This window comes from Chinchilla lanigera, unplaced genomic scaffold (assembly GCF_000276665.1).
Source record: "Chinchilla lanigera isolate Chin_1 unplaced genomic scaffold, ChiLan1.0 scaffold00047, whole genome shotgun sequence".
In the NCBI taxonomy this organism is placed as follows: Eukaryota; Metazoa; Chordata; class Mammalia; order Rodentia; family Chinchillidae; genus Chinchilla; species Chinchilla lanigera.
Genome location: NW_004955448.1, coordinates 3,608,120 through 3,615,940, shown reverse-complemented (window position 1 = coordinate 3,615,940; position 7,821 = coordinate 3,608,120).

Sequence of the window (7,821 nt, the reverse complement as noted above, 5' to 3'; positions counted from 1 at the left end):
ATTCAAACCTTGTCAACAAGGGTTCCTTTAGAAATATCAGTTGACAATATTGAAGATGTATGTTGTTAAAAACTTGATTGCATATAAACCACTTAACAGCTCACTCCAAGCATCACTGGGGTGGCATTTTGTTTACCTACTGACTGTTCCAAGAGGGGGTCAAGCAGTTGCCATTTCAACCAGTCAATTCTTTTTTTAAAATTAATTGCTTATTGGTGTATTTTAAGAATACATAATGATCACACTCGTCACAGGAAACTAGTACCTATACATGATATAACTTGATTCTCTTATTTTTCCTATTCCCCTACCCTCCCTTCAACTCCTCTAACCCTCCTTATTTGCGAAGCATTGTTTTCATTTCTTTTACTTCTATTCTTATTCTTTCTTTTTCCCAACTTTCCCCCTCCCCCTCCTGAGCTCCCCTTCCCGTTTGAACATTTTCTTCCTATTTCACAGTATGTATTTTGATCCTTCTTTACACTTTCAGTTCCTCACACCAGAGAAACGATGTGGTATTCACACATATGTATCTGATTTATTTCACATAAGACTATGATCTCAAAGTGCATCCATTTAAGTAGAAATGTCTCAAGCTTATCCTTCTTTATAGCAGAGAAGTACTCCATTGTAAATTTAAAAAATCTACCCATTAAGCAGTTGATGTGCATTAGGGTTGTTTCCAAGATTTAGCTACTACAAACTGTGCTGCTATAAACATGGGTGTGCATACATCACTGGGGTTTGGTGTCTTAATTCTTGTGAGAAGATACCAAGAATCGGAATAGCTGGGTTAAGTGAACTTCTGATTCTGATTTTTTTGAGGAATCACCACATTGATTTTCACAGTGGTTGCACCAATCTACAATCCCACTAGCAGTGGAAAAGATTTCCTTTTTTCTTGCAGCCTTATCAGGGTTGATTTCATGATAGCAGCAATTCTCTCTGAAGTGAGATGTAATGTCAGATTTTTAAAATATACATGTCTTGAATGACCAGTGATGTTGAACACATTTTCGTATATTTATTTGCTATTTCTACTTCATCTGAGAAATGTCTACTCATTTCAGATGCTTGGATTGTGTATTTAAATTTGCAGAGGGGTCTGATCTTTTTGAATTGTTTTTCTTTTGTCTTTTTGACTCAGGGTCTCACTATGCAGTTCAGGCTGGCCTTGAGCTCACTTTGGACCCCAGGCTGGTCTTGAACTTGCAACGATCCTCCTGCCTCAGCCTCCCAAGTGCTGGGATTACAGGTGCACCACCACACACCTCTGAATTGTTTATATATTCTAGATAATGGTCCTTTGTCTGAGGAAGAGTTGACAGAAATTTTTTCCTACACCGTAGGTGGTCTCTTTACTCTGTTGGTGGTTTCTCTTGCTGTGTAAAAGCTTTTTTATAAGATGAGTTTCCAGTTGTTGATTCTATGTGATAGTTCCTGTATGATTGGGATTTTGTTCAAAAGGCTTTATCTACACCAATGTCTTCAGGAGTTCTACCTAATCTCTCTTCCAGAAGATTTAGTGTTTCTATTTTAATATTTAGATCTTTGATCTATTTTGATTTCAGTTTAGTGAATGGTGAAAGATACAGGTCTAGTTTTAATCTTCAGCATGTGGACAGCCAGTTTTTCCAGCTGTCTCTTGTCCAGTGATGTGTTTGGTCCCTGTGAAGGATAAGGTGACTGAGTGTGTCTGGAGTTGTTTCAGCATCTTCTAATCTTTCCACTGACCCTTGGGTCTCATCTTTTGTCAGTGCAATGCTGTTCTTTTCTCTTATCATCACAGTGACTTTGTAGTATAATTTCAAATCAGCGATTGTGGTGCGCCCTGCCTTGTCTTTGTTGCCCAGAATTGCCTTTGCTATAATAGAACTCTTCTGATTGCAAATTTTAGGACTATTTTCTCAAATTCTGTGAGATATGTTGTGGGAATTTTTGTCAGAATTGCATTAAATCTGAATAACAATTGTGGAAGTATGGCTATTTTCACTATATTGGTTCTTCCTACAAAAGAGCTGAGGATATCTTTCCATTTTCTGATATCCTTTTCAATCTCCTTTTTCAGAGTACTGTAGTTTTCAATGTAGAGGTCTTTTACTTTCTTCATTAGATTGATTCCTAGGAATTTTACCTTTTTGGATGTTACTGTGAGAGTGCTGCTTCCCTAATTTTTCTCTTGGTGAGTTTATTATTCTCAGAGAGGAAAGATATTGACTTTTGAGAGCTCACTTCTATCCAGCTATGCTACTGAATTTGGTTATTAAATCTAGAAATCTTTTCTTTTTTTGGTAGGCAACACTGTGTTTTTTCACAGGTTCCAAATCTGGTTTCCTGTACATCGACATCCACAAACATTTACAGCTTATGAATTTCAGTGAGTGGTTAAGAAAAAGAAAAGATCAGATGTCTTCTGTTAGTACATTCAACATAGCACAGTCTAGAAATACATCATTTCTTTTTAAGTGCTTTTATGTGTCTTTGCCATGTGTGGCTCTGCGTAGCCCTTTCTTCCTGGACCATTTAAATATAGGCAATTCAGACAGGAGGATGTTCCAATGGAAACATAGGTGGTAGGAGGGAATCCCCTATCTAAAAAGATAGGGGATTTGCACAGATAAAGGACAACAAATTGGTGGAGTTTTTAGGGTCTTCTATGTAGAGTATCATGTCATCCACAAATAATGATAGTTTAACTTCTTCCTTTTGTATCCATATTCCTTTTATTTCTTTCCCTTGTGTAATTGTTCTGTCCAATGTTTCCAGAACTATATTGAATAGTAGTAGTGACAGTGGACATGCTTGTCTTGTTCCTGATTTTAGAGAGCAAGCTTTCAATTTTTGTCCATTTAGTATGATATTGGCTGTGGGTTTGTCATAGATGACTTTTATCAGATTGAGATTAAGACCATCTATTCCATTTTCTGTACGGTTTTTACCATGAATGGGTGTTGGACTTTGTCAAATGCTTTTTCTTCACCTATTGAGATGATCACATGAGTTTTGTATTTGGCTTTGATAATATTTGTATTACATTTATTGATTTGCATATGTTGAATCAGCCCTGTATTCCAAGGATGAATCCCACTTAGTCAAAGATACAATTTCATTCATGATATATAATCTTCTTCATGATTTGCTTTTCCTTTCATTCCTCATTGCATGTATCTCAGTTTTTTCTTTCCTTTTTTTGATAAGGTTGGTAGGGGTTTACCTATTTTATTTATGCTTTCAAAGAACCAACTCTTGGATTCATGAATTCTTTGTATTTTTTTCCTCCACTGTGTTAATTTATGCCCTGAGCTTTATAATTTCCTGTACTCTTCGATCTTTGGGTTTGACTTGCTCTTCCTTTTCTAGAAGATTGAGGTGCAGCATAAAGTTGTTTATTTGTGCTCGGTCTGTTTTTCTCAGGTGGGAATTCACTGCTATAAATTCGCCAAGGACTGTTTTCATTGCTTCCACAGGTTCCTGTAAGTTTTATCTACATTTTTGTCTGATTGTAAATAGTGTTTAATTTTTACTTTGATTTCATCTGTGACTCATTGTTTGTTCAGGATGGTGTTATTTAATTTCCATGTATTTATGGAAATTTTGTGATTTCTTTTGTCATTAATTTCCAATTTCATTGCACTATGGTCTGATAGTATGCATGAGATAATTTCAGTTCCTTTGTATTTACTTAAGCATGTTCTGTGTGCTAGCATATGGTCTGTTTTAGAGAATATCCCATGTGAAGTTGAGAAGAATATATTCTGATGCTGTTGGACGGAATACTCTGTAAAGGTCTACTAAGTCCATTTTTTCACAAGTTTGGTTAAGTTCTGTTATTTCTTCATTGGTTTTTTTATTGTTTATCTATCTCTTGTGAAAATGGTATGTTAAAGTCCCCTGTTATGATTGTATTGCTGCTTATTTCATTTTTGATATTTGCTCAAATCTGTCCTATGTAGTTGGATGCTCCTGAATTTGTGCATAGATGTTTATGATTGGCATCTTTTCCTCTTGAAGTTTTCCCCTCACAAGTATGTAATGACCTTCTTTATCTCTTTTGATTGTTCTTGGTTTGAAGTTCTCATTGTCAATAAACTGAATAGCAGCACCTGCTTTTTTTTGGATCCCTGTCACATGGAGTATTGTTTCCCATCCTTTAATTTTCAGTCGATGAATTTCCTTTTGAGTTAAATGTATTTCTTGTATACAGTGTATAGTTGGATTTTGTTTCTTTATCCACTTTACCAGTCTACTTCTTTTGGTTGGTGCATTGAGACTGTTTACATTGATGGTTGTAACTGATATGTATTGGCTTATCTTTGTAATGTTATTTTCCTGGTGTTGTATCCTCCTTTTCCCCTCTGTTTAATTGCTTGCTCTGCTTAGTGGTTCCTTTCTGTTGTTTTTGAAATTGTTATTCTCTTTCTAGTATATGTTTTAGTACTCTTTGTAAGATTGGTTGGTGCTCCTGAATTTCTTCACTTGCTCTTTATCATGGAAATATTTATTTCTCCATTAAATTTGAAGGATAGTTTTGCAGGGTACATCAATCTTGGTTGGAAGTTGTTTTCTTTCAGGACCTGAAATACTTCACTCCAAGCTCTTCTTGACTTGATGGTTTGTGTTGAGAAATCTGCCATGTTTGTGATGGGCTTTCCTTTATAGGTGGTCAGTTTCTTTTCTCTAATAGCTTTTAATAGTATGATCTTTGTTTATTTTGTGATCTTGATCACTATATGTCTGCTTGTAGATTTATTTTGGTATGGTAAACTGGCGTTCTATATGCTTCACTTCTCTGTATGTACAATTCTTTTCTCATGCCTGGGAAATTTTCTGCTATTATTGCTGCAAATACTCTTTTTATGTCATTTTTGTTGACACCTGCTCTTTCCTTGATATCTATTAATCTTACATCATTTTTTGTTACTTTGTCTTGCAGTTGTTGAATTTTATTTCCTGGTTCCTTTTTCTTTTTAAGAGATTTTTCCTTTCATGGGCATTAGTGGCAGTGCTATTTTGAAAGTCTGAAAACTTCTGAAAGTCTATCTTCAGCTTCATTCCAGCGGTTTTGCCAGCTTTTGATGGGATTTTTAATTTTCTGGATATCTGAATCTGTTTCATACATTCTAGTTCTTTTCTGTATTGTTCACTCAAGGTTTCCATGAATTTTCTATGCTCCTATATTTTTTTGTCAATGTTTTCTTTGCACATGCTATTCTTTCATTATTCTTATCATTCCTTTTTTTTTTTTTACCTGAGAAATTATTTCCGGTCTTCTATGGCCTGATGGAGTTGTTTATTTAGTGCAGTTGTTATCATTTCAGAAATTTCAGGTGTATGACTTCCAAGTTTTTCTGTGTTGATGTCTTCTGAACTTGTTCTGTGTGGTATAGAGGTATCATACTGCATTTTGTTTCTTCATTTTGTCATTTTTGAAGATCTAGAGATTCCCTGGAGCTCAGCCTCACTCCCACATTGTGTGCGAGTGGTGGGGTGATCGTCTACAGATCCTCAGTGTGGCTCCTGTGTTGGTGTGTGTTGGCAAAGTGGGGTCCCAGAAACTTTCTGGGCCACAAAACTTTCTCAGATTGAGTTGGTTCCCAGGCCAGTGGTGGAGGGGTGGTGGGGGGCATCATTGTAATTCCTAAAGCTGTCTGGGCTTCAACCTGGCTTTCAGAAGGGTGGGAGGGATGCAAGTCATGGTCACTAATGCTTCAGATGTGGCCCAGGACCCAGCCTGTTTCCCCTGCCATCAGGGGAAAGTTGAGGATGTAGTCCCTGAGGCTGCTGACTCTGTTGGGATTTCAGCTGGGCTCCCGTGGGGGTGTGGGTCATGCTGCGAATGGCCACTGAGGCACCAGAGTATTTCCAGGGCTCCACTTACCTCATACACTAGTGGGAGAGGGGTGTGGGTGGCTCTCCGGGGTTCCTGAAGATGTTTGTGGTTCAGCCCAGCTCCTGCAGGGATTTGGAGGTGCAGGGAGTGGCCACCAAGGTCCTAGAAGGTACTCAGGGCTCCATCTGCCTCACAAGCTGGTCAGAGAGGCCCAGTGGTGGCTCACCAGTGTTCCTGAAGATGTCAGGGTTTAGTCCAGTACCCACAGGCATGTTAGGGGTGCATGGAGTGGCCACCTGGGTTTCTGTGGCTCCGCTTGCCTCCCACACTGCTCAGAGAGGCACATTGGTGGCTCACTGGGGTTCCTAAAGACGTCTGGGGTTCAGCCCAAAGCCCGCAGGCTCACTAGGGGTACTTCTAAATTTCTTATAAACTCATCAGTGACTTGTCAGGGTCTGGGCTTTTCTGTGTTAGTAGGCTTTTCAATACATCTTCAATTTAATTAACTTATATTTGATTATTTATAATTGTATATCTTCTTGATTCAACTTTGGTAATTAATACCTATTTAGGAATCTGTCCATTTCTTCTGTGTTTTCAATCTTATCACAAGACAGGTTTTAGAAGTAGTTATTGATGCTTTCCTGAATTTCTGCAGGATCTGTTGTGATTTCACATTTTTCATTCCTAATTGAATGAGTTTGTATCTTTTCTTTCCTTTTTTGATAAGTTTGGATAAGGGTTTGACAATTTTATTTAATCTTTCAAAGAAGGAACTCTTCAATTCATTGATTCTTTGTATGGTTTTCTTAGTCTCCATTGCATTAATTCTTTCTCTGATCTTTATAATTTCCTCACTCATAGGAGTTTTGGGCTTGATGTGATCTTTTTCTAGAAGATTGAGGTTCCATATTAAGTTTATTTGAGCTCTCTTTGTTTTCTTAATATGCATATCTACTGTTATAACTTTCCTTTACAGAACTGCTTTCATTGTGTCTCAGAAGCCCCTGTATGTTGCATTCATATTACTATTTAATTGCAGAAACTACATAACTTCTTCTTTAATTTTATCTGTGACTCATTGTTGTTTTGGAAGGTGCTATTTAATTTCCACAAGTTTATGAAGTTTTTACAGTTTCTTTTGCCATTGATTTCCAATTTCACTGCACTATGGTCTGATAATATCCATGGGATAATTTCATTTCCTTTACATTTACTTAAGCATGTTTTATGAGCTAGTATGCTGTCTATTTTGAAGACCATACTGAGTGCAGCAGAGAAGAATATGTATTCTGATGTTGTGGGGTGGAAGTCTCTGTAGATGTCTATTAAGTCCATTTGTTAAAAAGTTTGGTTCAATTCTAATATTTCATTGTTGATTTTTCATGCAGCTGGTCTATTTGAGTCAGTAGGGCATTGAGGTCTCCCATTACAATTGTATTTGTGCTTATTTGATTTTTCATGTCTATTTAAACTTGTTTTATATGGTTATGTGCACTAGTGCTTGGTGCACATATATTTATGATTATTATCTATTTGTCTTGGAATGTTCCCTTCACAATTATGTAATGACCTTCTTTGTCTTTCTTTATCAGTCTTTTTTTTTTTTTTTTTTTTTTTGGTTTTTCTCCGGTACCAGGAACCGAACTCACGACCTTGCGCTTGCCAGGCAGGCGCTTTGCCGCTGAGCTAAATCCCCAGCCCCTCTTTATCAGTCTTGACTTGAAATTCACTTTGTCTGCAAATGGAATAGCTATCCTTGCTTTTTTTCCAGGTTCCAGTCACATGGAGTATTTTCTTCCATCTTTGACTTTTGTTCTATGAATTTCATTTTGAGTTAAGTGCATTTTTTGCATGGAACATATTGTTGCGTCTTGCTTCTTGAACCATTATGCCAGTCTGTTTCTTTTTATTGGTGAATCAAGACCATTAACATTAATGATTATAACTGATATGTTTTTACTTATCCTTGTGATATTATTTTCCTATTG